Raw genomic sequence first — 15,753 nt, forward strand, 5'->3', positions numbered from 1 at the left:
TGGACATCCCTGCTTGGAAAAAGCACCCTTTGAATGTCTATATATGGTGTGCTAGATTCATTTGACCTGATCATATTAGACATAAATCTGGCAATGTATCAAACCGATGGTCTATACATGGTGTGCTAGATTCATCTGACCTGATCATATTAGACATAAATCTGGCAATGTATCGAGCCGATGGTCTATACATGGTGTGCTAGATTCATCTAACATGCTCGTATTAGCCATAAATCTGGCAATGTGTCGATCCGATGGTGAAGTCAAAAGCCAACTATTAGCAAGGGTGTTCATTATATGTGCTAGCATCATGCTTTACATCTTCAAAGCTTTCCAGGCAAATAAGAAGGGTTATAAAAAAATTGATAGGTCATCAGGCTCATGTCGATGTGAGGCAAAGCACTCCGAGAGCTAGTCGGTGTCGAAGGCTCGTGTCGGTGGATGGAGAGGCACTCCGAGGTGGTAGTGGTAGTGGAAGATGAGGTGATGCGGGCTCTGATGACAAGGGTGTTGCGGTCCCTATACCTACACATGGAAGTCTTCTAAATTTTTATGTTATTGCAAGAAGAGCCACATGATTATCTACATCCAATCTCTGTCTAGTTACTCACCTATGGTGGGCAATGAGGGCAATTTTGGGAAATTCACCATTTCATTATACTCTGTAGCTTCTCTGAGTACATATTCCAGCTATAGATCCTTGGAATTGGCATGTACTAGGGATATATCCTTTGGGAAATTAGGTCATGTTTATATGTATCCTTTGGGAAATCAGGTCATGTTTATATGTATCCCTGTAAAGGTGAACCTTGGCTAATTCATTTTGGTGCCACCACCTTGGCTGAACCTTTACCATGGGAGCTGCCACCTTGGCTGATTTATTTTGGTGCCCTGAGTGTAGAAATTGTCCTTTAAGAGTCATGTGAATCCATCGTTAATTTTTCTAGATTATTTTCCTGCCATTATTTCCATTTGGACTATGGATAAGCTTTTAGTATGGGCATGTCCATGCAGTATATATGCAGGGTCACCTCTATTAGCTTGTGGTGCAATTGCATAGATTAACTTGTTATATCTAGTGATGTTGTTACACCTTGGTAAAATTACGATGTCATTTGATGGGAGATCATAAAAACATCCTCCTCCAAGGGGTTCTCATTATCACTTTGATGCCATTCAGTTGGAGGGAGATTCCAACGAGTCAATTCAAGCCACAGGTCTTCATTAGGTTTGTCTATCTAGAGTTTGGACCTATGCCAATGGGTTTAGTGGGGTGGAGAGATATCTGCATACAGGTATGGAAATTTATCACCCCCTTTATCCAACTCTCCTTTGCCGTTGTCTTTTGTGGGTCTTCTTCCTTGGGTTTTTCTTTGCCTTACTGGCTAGCATCTAGCTTACCATCACATTCTTTGGTGGTATCCTTGGTTCTTAATAGTTGCTTATCACCCTCATCCTTCTTTAAGGTGTCATTCTTGCTGGGCTTCTCTAGGCTCTTATTCTTATCACCCCCCTTTAAATCTTGGCCCTTCTTTGGCAATGGCCCATTTTTTATTTTTGTTAGTAGGTCCTCAAGATCGTTATTCTCATCAAGTTCTAGATGGTTCGGGTAGGTGACATGTTCCATGTTGAAGAAGTAGGAATTTTTCTCCCTCTACTTCTCCACACCTACTTGTAAATCCTTACATATAACACTAGGAATAGTTTAGGGGGATAGGCTAGATACTTAAGTATATTTAGCTTTTAGTAACCTACATTGCCATCCTTTTACCCCTACTAGGAGGCACTCAATGTCTTTGTTGCACTTATCTTCTTGGGTGGAAGGGTTCCCTTTGTTTATGTACCTCTACTTCGAACTCTATTATTTGTTCTTGATCCAACTTCTTTAGGGTTACATTATCAAGAGACAAAACTGAGCTATGTAGTTGGTGAGGATCGGGAGTTGGTAGGTGTAGATGTCCATGGATCTTGTAATGAGATGGACCCTTGAAACACCAACATGGTGATATAATTATCCATTAACATTTTAGCCTTGCTTCATTGAGTTTCTTGAGCTCTATGAGTCATTCAAACAACTTATTTCCCATCTATTCCATTTGCTTTACTACCCTCAAGGTTGGGATCATGAATTTTGGGAGTATAACATCAAGTCTGAAGATTAAGTTATAAGGTGTAGTCCCATAGTTGAGGTTTGTTAAGCAGTTTTGTAAGCCCGTAAAGTGGATGAGAGCTTGTGCTCCCAATTCATCCTCAATGCCTCTACTCTCTTTATATGCAAAGTGCATAAGACCTTGTTTGTGCTTTCAGCCTGTGTGTTCATTTGTGATAGTACAAGGAAGACTTGCGGCGTGTACTACATCAGTTCTTCTAAGAGAAACTCCATCACATCACTTAAGAAATTGGTCCCTTGGTTGCTAATTAGCTTTAGGGGACATCTAAATCTAGTGATGATGTGCTCATAAATGAACTTAGCTGATTATTTTGTGTCCGCTTTTACTATGGCCTTAACCTTAGCCCACTTGGTCACATAGGCGATTGCCATGATAATATATTGCACTTACGTGCTTCTAGTACTAATGGGTCCTATGAAGCCAATTCCCCATTTGGCAAAAGGTCTTACGGACATGATTGGCTGTAATGGCATTCTATCCTTTTGTTGTGCTTTTATTGTGGAATGGTGAAGCACTGGCCCCTCATCACAATGTTTGACATATTCCATTGTGTCACTGAAAGAGTGTCAGCCTAGGACTTTTCTAATTATGATGTCTCCTCTGAAGTGCCCTCTAGCAGTGACTCTTGCATGAGCTTGTTCTAGATTATCCATGTACTCGTCTTCGCATAAGTAGAGTCAAGACATCATCTTTCTCTCATCAACAGAGTTATCCAAGAATAAGGATATATGGGGCTGGCAACCTTTACTGAGTGGTGTTTCCTTCTCAAGGACATGGTCTCATCTAAGGGTTGTTCAAATTGGCAATCTCATAACTCCACATTCGCACTAAGCTTATTTGAAATAGAGACACATTTGGAAGATTTTCCCTCCCCGTTGAAAATTCTTGATAGGTGCGATCAGCTTTGATATGTGACACTTCTTTGCAAACTAATACCATGAAATTGAACTCAAGAAAAAGTAAATAACCATTGCATAATTCGCCTTATGGCACGTAGTTGTAGTTCACAAGGTAAAGCAGAGCCTAATGGACTACAAAAAATTTAAAACTTATTAGCCAAAACTTCTTATTGCATAAACCGTTGCTAAGCCCTCCCTCTCTATGCTTGTATAATTCCTCTTGATCACACTGAGTTGTCTAATGGTAAACCTATAGGAAATTCCATGTTCTTTTTGTGAGGTTGAGCTAATATGCATCCCATAGGGTAAGTTAATACATCTATGTATACATGGAAGATGACATTCCACTTTGGCGCTTTGAGAATTGGAGTTATTATCAAGGCCTCCTTTAGCTTATGAAAGCATACCAATAGGGCATATAGCAATCTAGCAATTTTCGCATACATGAATATGAAGTGTCTCTAATATCCCATGTGACCCATAAATCTTTGGACTACTTTTGGTATTTTGGATTTTTCAAGTTCTACGATCACTCAAATCTTTCCTTCATCTCTGGAGATTTTGTTTTTACATGTGCCCAACGATTACACCCTGAACTTGCAATCTTGAGGGTTCAACACAATCTATATCATTGGCACCTTTCCAACACTAGCCATGCAGATGGGGAATGTGCTCTCGTCTCAACTTTGAGTTCATGCTAAGATCATCCATGAAGAACTTCCTTAGGAAATTGTTGAGGCTAAGAGATAGTAAGACAGAAACCACTCACCTCAATATGTCATTTGGTGGGGATTTTTTTGATGGCTAAGCTCATAACCCTTGATGTCTCCAAGATTAACACTACTGTGGTAACTTACCATTTGCCTTCTCCCGCGGAGTGTTGTCACACCGTTGCTTTGCACTACGGACACTACTCCCTGCTCTCACCTCAAATCACTCACACACACTCACACTAGCATGTATTAGAGAGAACATTAGAGAGGTTTAGTAAGAGGGAAAGCTCAATTAGCAAGAGATAAGATTAGAGAGGTTCAGTAAGAGGGAAAAATCAATTGCACAATCGGGAGTGTCCTTGCATTATGAGAGAAATTGCCTTTTTTATACATGGTCATAGGTGTTCCATGCTTAAACTGTGGTTGGGTAGACACGCCCAAAGCTTCTATTTGGCCTATTTCTTATACATTGCTTCATCTCATAATACATTAATGCATTACAAAACTAGGGAGCACATCCTAGCTCACTACCACACGCTCTTGGATCAGTTAAACACCATTAATTATCTGTCAGACCTTTGTTCAGCACCCGTCCAAATTTGAGATTTGGACACCATTGCTTCATGGCTTGTTTATACATGCTTTTTGTGTGTCCATCCTAAAAATTTGATAGAGATTACTCATGCTTTGGCATATAATTGAGTGTGGCAAACCTTGTTAACCCTAAAATGGATTAACACCCTCGTTCTTGATGTTAATCACGTCCTCGTGTGATCGGATTGAAGATTTTGTCGAGGGGTAGATGTATGCTTGGTGCTGATAAGTAGATGTTGCATGTCTTTGATCCTCCAGAGGGATGAAGAAGCTAGTTAGTAAATGAAAATGTTAAGAGCAGATGGGATCCTAAGTAAGGTGGCAATCATTACACGTGATTACTTCTTGTTTTTCTTCTTCTTTTTTGGCAATCACATGCAAGGTTACATTATTTATTAAGGTTAGCAGGGATTTCATAGCTGTTAGTAATAGAATAATAAAGGTAGAGGTCCAAAGGAGCATCAAAAAGCAATCCATATGAGCACATCTTTTTGTTTTAATGTGTCCTTTTGCAAACTATCAAAGGATTTTGTAGTGACCTAGTCTGCTTTATTGCCCATGTGCTTTTTTATATATTAACAATACTTAAGTTCTCTTTGACCATTGGTCAAGATGATAAACAATGAAGTACAAAAGGGTCAGTCCTTAAACTCTTGTTAGAGCTATTATAGTCAATATATTAGGAGAGGATTGAAAGGATTTAGTCGACTTGTGAGGTTATGGAGCCTTTAATGTAAAGGATCAGAGGCTATTGGATGAGATCAAAGGTGTCAATGACAAGGTTTCCACTAGTGGGTGAATAAAACTATACTAAAACTGAGTAGCTTCCTTTGATTGTAGTAGACAAGGATGACTGGCCACCAGTTGAAGACTATTCTTATTTAGGAATGAATTACAGACATGATTCTGAGAATCACGGTGGTGAACTTTTATGAAATTGTAGAAGGATGGTTTCTTGGATTTGAAATATGATGAGAAACAATGTGGCCATGTAGTTTCATGGTTGAGTGAGTTTTAGCTTTCATGATTTTACAGGTGTAGAAATCACAGCCGTGATTGTTGACGAATCATGGTGAGAAAAGGCTTGTGTTTTCACCAAAATGATGATTGATATGCATTTAGAACAAGGGGAAACACATGTTAGAGATGATTTTGATGGAGTTGGAGATAGCCAATTTAGTGTGATTATACATAGACAAGAATCATAGGCATTATTTTTGGAAGAATAACGATGATAAATTTGCATGTAAACTGAGAAAATATGACTTTAGTAGTTCAGACATGATGAGAGAATGCCAAAATACCATGGACTTGAATGTTTGGATGGAGATTTGTTGGCGTGATTTTGAGAAGTCACGAGCATGATTCTTGTAAAGATAACGGCCATGAGAATTAATGAAACACAATAAATGATTGTAGAATATACATGTGGAGTGCAATTTGAAAGCAATTGGCATGATTTGAATCCATTTGGGCACACTGGCAACCGTGATTTTTTATGACATGGCACATGATGTTATTTGTAATGATGTGGCAGAAATCACGATGGCTTAGCCTTATGTTTTTTTTTTGTGCTTGTATGTGCAAATGATTGAGAGGGTGATTCTTTATTGCCATGATTATTGATCATAGCTTTGATTTCAAATCACAACGTGATTCCTGTGTGGCATAATTGTAGAATCACAATGATCAATGTTGATGGTGATGTTGATGATGGTATTGAGGTTTTAATGGTGTGGCTTTTGCTAACATGCGATCATGATTTTTGGAGAATCATAACATTCAATTTCTTCATGATTTTTGGAGAATCATTAACAGATGATTTCTTGATGTTACCATGTTTTAAGACTTTCTAACCATGTGGAGCATGTATGCACCTTAAATGACCATTTTCTATGCATTTCCAATGGCGTGATTTTGCAAGAGGAAGAGTCATGGCTGTGATTTTTGAAGAACCATGGTGTGAAAACTACTTGATTATTGCACTTTTAGCCATTAGAAACTTACTTGCTTGCATTTGAGAGTAAAATTGTACCTCTTTCTAGAAGTTGACTCCTTGTTTTTGCAGGTGGCACTTGTTGACTCCTGGAAGGTGACTACTTACTGGTAGCACCTGTTGACTCCTGGAAGCTAACTACTTGTTGTTGGTAGCACTTATTAACTCATTCATTGTAGCGATCCCAAATGCTTTGTAGGCTATTGAGAACTCTTGTTTGTGAGAGGTTCTTCTGGTATTTTTCCTTTTCAAGGAGTGGTTCTTGTGGCTCCCCTTCAATTGTGATTTTTCACTCCTATAAGTAGTGGATTCTTGCGTCTACCAACTTTTTTGGGAGTGTAGGTGTAATGCTCCTTGCATTATAAGCCTGAGGACTTGTAAGACTAGTACTTTGATTCTCCACCCAACCATATCCCAAATAGTCCCTAAACTCATGGTTATATAGGCCTAAATGGTGCATGACCTTCCAACTTCAGCCCCTTGACCTTTCAATGGCTAGACATTGCCTTTTCCTTGTCCAATGCCTCTTCAACTACCCCTAGAAGGACCTCCTTCTGTATCCCTTGGGCTTCCATTTTGCACCATCTAATTTCCTTTTTACTTTAACTTTAATGCCTATTAACCATTACTGAGGTATTTCCTATTTGAAATCCCATGAACCTTATTTATATGCAACCTTTTACATATAAATAATCTTTCTTAGTCTTGCCTTAGTGTTTCCTATTAGTCTCATAATATTTCCTCCCCCTTGAAGAAAAGTTTATATCCTCGAAAACAAACATAGGAAACCTTTTCTTTAGTGTGGCCACTCTTTCCCAAGTTGATCCTTCTTCTGGTCTATCTTTCCACTTTACTAAACATTCTTTAAACATAGAATGTCTAGTTATCGAAATTCGAGAATCTTTTCAGACTCATGTGGAAGAATAGGTGATTCTATAAAATTAATTATTGCTTCTTTTCCAATGATGTTATCATTGTTTCTCATCTTACATTTCAGTTACTAACACGAAACACAGAATGTACTCTAGATCCTTCAGGTAAAGCTACCTTGTAAGCTACACTTTCAAATTTTTTAAGTATTATATAAGGACCACAATACCTTGGAATTCACTTTGGAAATTTTTTGCTTTTTAAAGTTTCTAACTTTTCAAAAACCTTTACATAAATTAAATCACCTTCCTCAAAATTAATTGGCCTTCTTTTACCTTTCTCATAACTAATAGAATGATCCTGTGCTTTTTTAACGTTGCTTCTTGCAACGTAACATGTCTGGCATGTCTTTGAGAAAGTCTTTTACACTTTACAATTTTTCTTATTGTAACCCAACTACTATGCGTGCTCTAGGTTAAAATCCATACATTAACATAAATCAACAAAAACTGGTAGTAGAATGTTTAGCACTATTATAAGCAAATTCTAATAATGGAAGATAATCATCCTAATTATTTTGCTTATGATAAATATATACTCGAAGCATATCTTCTAGGACTTGATTAACCCTTTCTGTCTGTCCACTGCTTTGTGGATGTTCAGACGTACTCATATACTAAGTTTGGTGTCCACCTTTTTGAACACTTCTTTCCAAAAATGGCTTGTAAACTTTGTATCTTGGTCGCTTACTATATCTGCTGGCAAACCATACAATTTGCATAGATGATGGATAAACATTATAGCCAATTCTGGTGTTTTTACTTCTTTTTTAGTTGGTATAAATTATATCAACTTCGTTAACCTATCCGCTACTACCCACACTGAATGATGCCCTCTACTTGTTTGGGGTAGTCCCACTATGAACTCCATAGAAATACTTTCCCACAACTTACCCTCACGTACTTGTAGTGGGTGTAATATTCCATGTACTTTTAGGTGCTCAACTTTATTGACTTGGCACTTAGGGCATTTTATAACATAATTATGGACGTCCTTTTAAACTTGCCCAATAAAATTGTCTTTTAATAAGTGCATAGGTCTTAGAAATTCCCGGGTGCCCGCACTTGGATTGTCATAACATTCTAGTAAAACATTCTCACAATATTTTCTTCTTATATAACAAATACCCATTATCAATGAAAAACAAATTCCAACAATCTTTTTCACTTATTGTCCTTCTTTAAGTGATTCCTTTGAACCACTATCTTTTTTAAGTGATACCCTTTTATCACTAGCAGATATATTTTCTTTACTCTCTATTTGACAATTATCATTTTTAATCAAGTAATTCCAAACTACTTGATAGCTAGGTTTATTAGCACATTTTTCTTTTAAGTGAGCCAGCAACTCACTTTCTAGTTGAGTAAAACTCAACTCATTTATCATGGGTGCTCGACTTAGAGCATCAGCCACACGACATTAAATTTTGATTTTCTGTATCTAATTTGAAAATAAAACTCTTGTAGGATTTTAGCCCATCTAGCCTTCATACCTTTTAACTCCTTTTGAGTACTTAACCATTTAAGACTTTCATGGTCAAACAATACTGCCACCATACAAATAATACCGTCGCTTTTTAAGAGCATGCACAATTACAAATATTTCTTTTTCATAAGTTGAATAGTTACTTTGAGCTTTGTCCAACTTTTACTTTCAAATGCAACTAGCCTTCCCTTTTGCAATAATACTGCTCCTACAACAAAATTACTAGCATCCGTTTTCAATACTAATGGTTCATTTGGATCAACTATTTGCAAAATAGGAGTAGTAGCTATTGCTATTTTTATTTTTTCAAAACTTCGAGTGCATGGAAATATTAAAGATACCCACATACAACTTTTTAAATTATAACTTGGTTAAGAAACTTAAGTTGCCTTAAGTCCCAAGTTCTCATAAGTATATAGTATCATTAGCTAATGGCTATGATAAAGATGAGTGAGATATTGTGGTAAACCAATTTGGGATAAAAATTCAAGGGTATAAAGCACTTTTGAAATTTTAAGTGATGCGTCTGTCGACAGAAGTAACTCTTGGGAAAGAATGGTTATTTTCATTGGGGGAAACACTTTTCGAGAAGCTATTTGCATAATAAGCATAAAGGAAAATTTATTACATTACAAGGAGAGCACAATGTACCATCTTCTCCTTTGATATGTAATATTGACCTCCAAAAGCTTCATCAAGATAATGAAATAGAATAAACGTTTTTCTATTATGAAATGCCTCAATTTAAAAACCATTGGTGAAAAGCTTGATGCAAGTATTTGTGAAGAAGTTAATTCTTCTTTGAACAATTTATTAGAAGAATTTAAAGATGTTTTTCTAGAAACATTGCCAAAAGGTTTACCTTCTTCGGATAGAGGGATAAATCATCCCAAAGAAATTTTAAAGGATTCAAAGCCAATTAGTCAGCCACCTTATAGAGTAAGTTTGTCTGAAAGATAAGAAGTTGAAAAACAATTGGGTGAATATTTAGAACAAGGCTTTATTAAGCCAAGTAAGCCTCCTTGGGCTTCACCAATATTATTGCTAAAGAAAAAAGATGGATCTATGCACTTGTGCATAGATTATCGTGGAGCATTCAGGATTTCTTCTGGTTAGGACTTATAGGGTTCTATTGAAAGTTTATAAGGAATTACGCTAAGATAGTTGTTCCAATGACGAATCAGCTTAAAGGAAAAGGAAAACAATTTAGTTAGACTTATGATCAATATCATGTGGTCTAAATGATGGTTCCCACATAGATTTTGCCACCATACAACAATGCTTTTCATCAGAATGACAAACCTTGACCGATTTATATTTAGGAGAATCCTTAAGTGTTAACACATAAATAATATGCACTAATTTTCCTTTAGGTTATCATTACCATTCCCAGTAAGTTCTTGTCCTTGGGACTTAGAACAATGCTTTTTATCATGTCCCGTCTCAAGACAAGAGAAATAAAGTTTTTCTTTAACCGCTTTCTTAAAATATTACTTTTTTAGAACTTATTAGGATTGTATTTTTGCTTTTTTGACGGTTCTTCCTTTTTTAAGAAAAAAACCTTTCTTTTTTTAGAGCTAAAAATTTCTCCATGAGGCTTATATGAAAAATTCTTATCTTTTTCTTACGATTATTATTACCCATGGTATCGTCAAATTTTTTAGTAAATCTTATAGCCTCATCTAAGTTTTTTGGCTCTTTGGAGCAAACTTCCTTCTTGTACTCCCTTTTAAGGCCTCTATTGAAGCCTCTTACTTTTTTTGAAAACTATATATTCCCTTAAGCTTTAAGACAATTTCTTTATAGCAAGCTATATATTGAGTGAGATTTAAATTCTTTTGTTCCATAGAACAACTATCCCACTGCTGCCCATTTTGATTTTCTTCATTTTTAGGAAGATATTCCTTTAAGAATAATTTCTTGAATGAATCTCAAGAATTGGGTACTTGTCTAGCTTCCACAACTTATAAGCTTTGCCTTGTAAGGATAGGCTAGCTTCAATGGGGCGGTTTTTATCAGGCACATTTCTTAAAAGATGCAAATCTTGCCATTTTTTAAGAAAAATATGGACCGCAACTTTATTTCTCTCCTTCCCTTCTCTAGTAAAAGTGGGTGCATTTGAATCTTTGAATACCATACCGTGGTCTCTAGTTTTCGGACCTTCTTCAATATGGTTTCATTCAACCCTTTTTCTAGAGTTTTTTCTCTTCCCTCACCAATATTTTTAGATATTTCTTTTACTCCCAATTCTTCCCCTCCCATTAAGGAGCTAAGAAGACCCATCATTTTCTCAAGTTTATTTTCTATATTAGAGATTTTTTCTTTCATTTCTATATCCTCATGATCATTAAGGTCTAAATCTTGCATATCTATTTCACTTGGTTTTGTAATATCCTCTTCCATATGGAAAGAGGACATTGGGTTTTCCCCCTTCTCACCATTTTCATCTTTCCCACCTTGAGAAGCCATTTACTCTAACATTAAGCAAAATGGAAAATTTCTTACAAAGCAAAAAAAAATGCAACGTAATGACCTTACTTGGTTGGGTAATTATGAATTGTCCCCAATGATGTGTGAAGAACAATTCCGTTAATTCCTCCTTATTGATACTTACTTTAAAGATCCTTCAAGGTTGTCTTGTACTCCACTTGCTCTATGTAGAACTCCAAAGTATGCCCAATTTATTAGGTAAGAGGTATTTTGTATGGAAAAGATTTGAGAAATATAGAAATTAGCTTATGAAAATGAATAGAAAAGAGATTAGAGTTAGGAATGAGTAGCTCAAAGGAAACATGGACGATAAGGAGTAGAGATTAGAGTTAGCAACAATGAGTAGCTCAATGGAAACATGGATGATAAAGAACTTGGCTTTAATATCAATGTAATGCTCCTTGCATTATAAGCTTGAGGACTTGTAAGTGTTATATGCATGTTATATGTGCATATACTAGGAGGCTAACCCACATTAGTCTTGTGAGCATGGGAGCAAGCTCTAGTGGAGCATGGGTTAGGACTAACCTTAAGGGTTAAGGTTAGGGTTAGGCATCTAAGGTTTTAACAGTGGTATTAGAGCAATCTCTCGTTAAATGTTATTATTTTTTCTTTCTTATTATAATTTTTGATATTTTTTGAAGTAAATTTTAATATTTACTAAATAAAAATATTATTTTATTGATTTGTGTTGATGATTATCACGTGGATCGTTGATATGGCGGTTGAAACGCATGTTTCTTCTATTCAATGTACAAATCGATGTTACGAGAGAATTTCATGAGTTTAATGCTATTTTTTTCTATTTTTTATGGTTTAAAATAAGCATTAATGGAAACTTTTATCAAAATACCACATATTTTATCACAAATATTTCTAGTAGAATGAAATTCTTAAATTTCTATAATTTTTAGAAAATTTTTCTAAATTTTTAGAAATTTTTAGAGTATTTTTATGGTTAAAATGTATTTTTAATGTATTTTTACAGATTTTCTACGGATATTCTGTCAATTTTCTGCCAAATTTCTTCTAAAATGCAGTGTGGGGAAGTCATTTGATGCATGGAATGCTCTCCCGTATGCATGGAATTCTCTTCTCCTCTTAATTCTGAATTTTCCTTCTATTTTCCTCTCTCGCGCGTGAATGCCTCTTAATAGGCATAAATTGATTAAGCTTTAATCATAATTAATTGATAATTATGATTAGGAATGGTTTAATTAAATCACAAGATTAATCAAGTTTTAATGGTTTAATTAAATCAAAAGATTAATCAAGTTTTAATCCTCTCTGTTATAACAGACGAGGGGGTGGTGAGAGAGATGAATTTTTGGAGAAGAAGGAGAGAGGAGAGATGAATTTTTTGGAGAAGAAGGAGAAAGGAGAGAGGAGAGAGAGACCCTCCTCTCTCTCTCTCCCACAAATATGCGCGCACGCGGGGGGACTGTGCAGGAGCAGTCAGGCGAAAAAACTCCCCCCCCCCCAAAAAAATTTTATAAGCTTTTATACAAAGCTTAATTAAGTTTTATTTAAACTTTTTTTAAATTAAGAAAAAAGTGTTTTTTTACTCCAAAAAAAGCTTGGAAAAAAAGTTAGAAAAAATGAGAAAATTTGAAATCTAAGAAAAGGCAATTCTCTGAAAATTCTGGAAATTTTTTCTTTTGGTGCCTCTTGGCTTTCCGAATTCTGGGAAATCTTTTGACCTTTCGAATTCCGGAAACTTTTGCCCTTTCACATTCTAATTTTTCTTTTCTTTTCATTTTCCCGAAACTTTTGGCTTTTCGTATTCCGAGAAAACCATTGGGATTCCGAAATTTTTTAACCGTTCGTATTCTTATGCGTTCGGGGTAAATTATTTTTTTAAAAAAAAATTCCAAAAAATAGTGAAAAATTAGACAAAGGTTATTTTAAATTTCTAGAAAATGTGGGGTTGGTGTTTGGCATGTGGTGTGTCCATTCGGGCACCCGTGACAATTCAAATTTCTTAAAAATCATGATAATTATTTTTCTCGAATTTAATATTTTTGAGGCTTGATTAATGTTGAGGTATGTTTTCACGTGCTGACATTAGATAGATGTGGGTTATTCGCATATTATTAATACGATTATACCTCGTATTAGTAGATATTTCTGTTTGGATCTATTCTAAACGATGTTTTCATGATGTTTTGCCATTGTTTAGCCATTCTTTTTGGACATGTTCCATACTTTTGATGGCTATAATCTGTGTTCAAAGTGTGTCTCACCTTTGACACTTTTCCATGATAATTTATTTTTCACTTTTTTAAGTATGGTCTATGCTTAATTTCCTGAGCCTAAGATAAATTCTATCATAGGTTAGTTGATCGGTTTGTTTTGGTGGATTTTATTAGATGTTTTTCAAGTTTTATATGGACTCATCAGGTTCTACCTAGATCACTTGTACACTAGGGGTTTTTTAATGAGTGTTACACATATGTGTTTCACTTGCTTACTTTGGAGTTTTGCTTGAACGACACCATGTTCATATACTCCGGATTGATGAGTTGGCCCACCAATTTTAAATACTTCTTTTGGCATGATTAATGATCATTAGATGGCATGCATTAATTTTTATGATCAACTATGGTTTTCATGGATTTGAGGAGCTTCTATGCTTTTATCCATGGTTTTATTAGGATCTTTTGATCTTTTGGGATAATTTCATGTGCTTTGAAGGTAGCATTTGTCTTCATTTTTTGTACGTAATTTTGGATTATGTTCCTTGTACTCTTGTACATATTCCAACTTAGATACCTAGTTGCTTACGTATCTAGGTGAGTTATTTTTCTACCCTAGCTTTATTGTGTTTATTGGGTAGTTATCATTAGAAAGGTGCCAATAATTCAATTTCTTTTCTAATGATGTACTCGGAGAGAGTTATTCCTTGATGTGGTCTCAGGTATATAGAGACAGGTTTTAGTATGTGAAAGTCTAGGATAAGGCCATCTTATTCCTTTTATATAGGATTTTATTCATATTTCCTAGATGGCATACTAGGGAGTTTCCAATTAATAAGGTATGTATGGATGGTGGTATCATGGTGGTATGGGACACTAGCGATCCCTCATATATATTATCTTATGGGATAACTTGGGCTCAGGATTGTTGCTTTGATTACATCACTTAGCATGTTGACCTCAACATTCAAAGACAATCTCATTTTTTAAATTCACTTGAAGTTATAATGTAGGCATTGTCTAGATAAATTTCTTTTATCTATAGCCTGTATGTATTGATGAGTGTAATCTCGTCGATATTTTCACTTGTTGAAATCTTTTTCTTTAGAGTTCAATGAGTTTATCTTGTTGTGTTTGAATTAAAGAAATTTGGATTTTTCCTTTGTTGGCATTTCTTTCTCTAGTTCCATACTTTAGGTGATTTATACAATCAACCTGATGGTTTACGGATGGACATATGTGACTCATCGAGACGTTGATGACTCTCTATGTTGATATGAGTAACTCGGGACGCTGATAATTCCATGAGCAAATGTGGGTACATGGGGCCGTTGATGGATACCTAGTTCGTGTTGTTATAATGCCATGTTTTCCTACTTTATTCCGAATGGTTTACAACAAGGAAACTACTTTAAGTATGAATTCCTCTGATCATCCGTCGCAGTCTGATGGGCAAATAGAGCGTATGAATCAAATTGTAAAGGATATGCTTCGTGCATATGTCTCTGGGAAAAGCATCAAATTGGGAAAAATATCTTCCAATGATGGAATTTACCTATAACAGTTTTAAACGTACGGCGATTAGTTTTAGTCCGTTCATGCTTATGTATAGGTATTAACCCAGGGCACCTATTGATGTCGGTCTTAAGGACATAGAGCTTGATGCATTGAGGGATTTCTTGCGTGATATGCAGGAAATGCTGACCGAAGCTCGGGATTCTATCAGGAGTGCTCAAGATAGGCATGGTTCTATGCTGATAATAGAGGACGCTCAACTTGGTCTTTTGAACCAGTAGCGTTGGTTTATTTAAAAGTTCCTAAAGATTTTCAGACTTTGTCAAAAGGAAAATGCTCGAATTTATCTCCTAGATATTGTGGTCCATTTCGATTTATACATCGGATTGGCACGATTGTGTATGAACTAAAACTACCTCCACATGTTAGAGTTCATCTAGTCTTTCATATCAGTAGATTGAAAGGGAAACTGGTAGGTGAGGATAACATAGTTACTCCTTAAGAACTTGTTGAAGTCAAAGAATTATCCTATGTTCCACATGAACCTGATAAGGTACTTGAATTCAGGGAAAGGAAACTTTGTAGTTGACTAATTCCTGAGGTTAAAATTAGGTGGAAAGATAGGGAAATAGAGGATTTGACTTGGGAGTCAGTTGAGATTGTTCAGTGCAGTTCTCCTTCTTTTCATTGCAAGAGTGCAATGTTTTGAGAGAGGGGAAGTATGTTATATGCACATTATGTGTGCATATACTAGGAGGCTAACCC

This window comes from Cibotium barometz, chromosome 57 (assembly GCF_041138505.1).
Source record: "Cibotium barometz isolate CiBa-2024 chromosome 57, ASM4113850v1, whole genome shotgun sequence".
Lineage (NCBI taxonomy): Eukaryota > Viridiplantae > Streptophyta > Polypodiopsida > Cyatheales > Cibotiaceae > Cibotium > Cibotium barometz.